The sequence below is a fragment of the Tupaia chinensis genome, unplaced genomic scaffold (assembly GCF_000334495.1).
Source record: "Tupaia chinensis unplaced genomic scaffold, TupChi_1.0 Scaffold000702_1, whole genome shotgun sequence".
In the NCBI taxonomy this organism is placed as follows: domain Eukaryota; kingdom Metazoa; phylum Chordata; class Mammalia; order Scandentia; family Tupaiidae; genus Tupaia; species Tupaia belangeri.
The window spans coordinates 162,498-165,896 of NW_006160225.1; the positions used below are offsets into that span (position 1 = coordinate 162,498).

A 3,399-nucleotide genomic window follows, 5' to 3' on the forward strand; every position below is an offset into this window, starting at 1 on the left:
AAAAAGTTAAATCAAAATGAAAGAGGCCTAGAAATCTAAGTTTGCAATCTGCAAACACATCCCTGGTATAAACTCATTCCTGACCTCCCAAGGGCTGCAAGTGTAACTGCTACATGATGTCTTAGTCTAGGGCTCACATTCCACAGGGTTGGCAAAGATCCAGAGCACAGGCTTTTGGCCCTGCAGATCGGTACCTTGACAATCCAGTATTCAGGGGTTCTAGGCAGCCTGAAAACTGGAGTGCACTGTATGAATTTACTAGACTGTACTGGAAGGTCAATGTGGTCATTTACAATGAGAAACTAACTACCAAGGATAATTGGAAATTCTTATTAGCTGGTCTGCACATTCTCTTTTTAATAGGTAGACATACTGGAGAAATCTAATTACATTCAAAGGGTTGTGTGATTAAAACAGAATCAAAGTGAAAAATAGCATTGTATAGGGTTCAGAAATATTTTAATCAGACCACAATCGCCCGGTGAGTCACTCTCCTCCTTTAATAGCCACCAAGTGACAGCAGACTTTTTCTGTAAAAGGCCCAGTGTTCAGAATGTTTGGTTTTGCAGGCCTTCTCTCCCAAGAACTCAACTCAGCTGCTAAAGAGCAGTGTAGATGATATGCACATGCATGGGTGTGGCTGGGTTCTGCTAGTGCTCTCTGGGTACTCTGCAGGCAAGGCCAGGGCTGGCTGCCAGATTCTCTCCCCCGCACAGTCCAGGGACAAATCCTTTTCTCTGCCTCTCCTTCCTCTGACTTTCACTTCAATTTTCTTTCATAATATCTTTAAACTCTTATCACTCCAGATGTGGCTTTCTGCTCCTGCTAGTTTGAGCCGGATCTTACCCAGCCAGCCACTCAGACTTGCGTGGTAATCTTATCTGGAAACATCGAGACACATCCAGAATGATGCTTTATTTAGTTTCTAGGTGTTTCTTAGTTTAGTCAAGGTGACACCCAACACTAACCATCACACACTCCAACTTTCAAAAATTCTACCCCAACTTTTTAAAATGAAGTTTTTGTTTACAAGAAAAGATTTAATTTTTCCCTAATAATGCACACACAGACACAGACACATATATATAGAGAGAGATTGATTTATTGATGGTGCTAGATAAATAGTGTGCTCTATCCTAACTGGTCACGTGTGCTCACTCGTGCTTCCCAGCTTCAGTCTGACTGTGTTCCTGTCCTTGACATGGCATTTCATCTGAATAATGTCTGGATCAAAATCAAACACAATACCTGGGCCAGATGAAGTTGCTCAAAAAGCATTTTTTGAATAAACAAATGAGAGAAGAATGATCTACTCCTTTTCATTGATCACATTTATAGCTTACCTTCTGGAAACCAGGCTTGAGGCTGGAATGCTGTGCACAGCTGGGGAATTCTAGGAGTGCCGCAAGGCCATCTAAGGCCGGACTCATGTGGCGCTGGAACTAGCCAACATGTCCCTTCCCAAACTGCTCAGGAGATGAGTCCACCTTGATGAGAGGTTTATGCTTTTCTGCTTTGACTAAAGGTGCTACAGACTTTCCACGATACTTCAGTGGGGTCATGTCTGTTGAGAGAAGGGTCGTTTTCCCACGTGCCACCAACATGACTCTCAGACAAGCAGCTTCCCTCCTGGTGATCAGATCGGAGTTACCCTTGGATGAGAGTCTGAAATTGTTAGATCAGACTCCTGCGACTGGTCATCCAGGTGGCCTTCAATTTCTAAGTGCACGTAGTCATTACCCGGCCTAGACACTCTGTCAACTCATGTGTCTGTTCATCAGCACTGACATGGCCTTGATGGGTGGTCCGTCCTACTAGCTGTCTCACATTTTCCACTCTGACCTCGCCTCAGTGCATCCTGTACCATCTTGGTGATTTCATGATGACTCTATCTTAAATGCTGGTCCTTTTTCATTCTGCTTTTCTGCTCAGGTTCATACTCTTCTTCTCTACCTTTTGCCTAAATACTGTTCCCCAAAGGAATGCTGTCAATACAGCTTTTCAACCACATGCCTGACCTTCAGATGTTTTTTAGAATTTCTAGATATATGAGCCAGCAGGTGGTGTGGTGGTTAGGGCACTGAACCCCCACATGGCCGACTATGGTTTGAGTCCCAGACCTGGTGACTTTCTTTCTTTCTTTCTCTCTCTCTTTCTCTGTCTATCTCTGGTGAGTGTAAGTGCCCTGTAACAAATGAAAATAATAATAATAATAATACAAAATAAAGTTAAGTAAACAATTCTTTTTTTTAAAAGCATCTCTAGTAATAAACAATATTTCCAGCCTCTCCTTTTTTCTCTTCTGGAGGCAGTGTCTAGAGGCGCTCAGGATGGTCCTGTGTTTGATCCCCCAGGGTAGGCTTTCCTACAACACAGTCTCAACAAGCCTAAGCTGTCCCAAACTCCTAGTAATAAGATTATTTACCTTTATACCAACAAGGGTAGGGATGCACCAAAATCTGCATGTGGCAAATGCGGAGGCCAATTCCAAGGGGTTTGTGCTGTGAGACCAAAAGCTCTCATGAGGCTGTCTCAAAGGAAGAAGCATGGGGACCAACGGTTGGCCTAAATGGCTATGTCGCTGGACTCCCTCGTAGTCGACCCCGGTTCGAGTCCCAGATCCGGTGGCTTAAACTCACTGGGCATGTGTGCATGTGTGCCTGAGATCCTGAGAGGAGAATGGAGAAGGGATTGCAGCAAGGCCATCCACCCTAGGAGGTGATTTCTCACTTTCTGTCTCTCTGTCTCTCTCTCTTTCTGGCGAGTGCATGCGCCCAATACCAAAATCCTCTCAAAAAAAAAAAAAAAAAAGGAAGAAGCCGGTTAGCAGAGCCTATGGCGACTCTGTGTGCTTGAAATGTGTCCGCAACCAGATCAAGCGTGCTTTCCTTGTAGAGGAACAGAAAGTCCTTGGGAAGGCATGCGCAGAGTCAGAAAGCTAAATTAAAAAATGATGCTCTTTTGAGTAATAAAAAAACAAAAGGATTAAATAAATAAAAATACTTCCAGCCTCTGCCATTTCAGTCACCCAAATTCCAGTCCTTATACCCTTATGGATATCTACATAGTTTTGTTTATGCTGTGAATAAAGTAATTTAAAAACAAAAGATGGAGCTTTATTTTTTAAATAAGAAAAATAAAGATATATAGTAGTGTTTTCTCACATTATCATTTTTTTAAAAGAGGTTTTTGCTATAGGGAGCATGCGCTTGCCAGAAAGACAGAGAGAGACAGACAGAAAATGAGAAATCATCCCCCAGGGGGAGGATGGCCATGCCATAATCCCTTCTCCTCCATTCTCCTCACTACATATTGGCATGCACGCACACACGCCCGGCGTGAGTTTAAGCCACTGGGTCTGGGACTCAAACCATGGTCAACTACATGAGAGTCCAGTGA

At 43.4% G+C, this 3,399-nt stretch overlaps 1 pseudogene; it reads left to right on the plus strand.

The window, feature by feature from the left end:
- The first annotated feature begins 2,330 nt into the window (after positions 1-2,330).
- LOC106736222 (60S ribosomal protein L34-like) overlaps positions 2,331-3,399 on the plus strand; it is a 5,969-nt pseudogene continuing 4,900 nt past the window's right edge.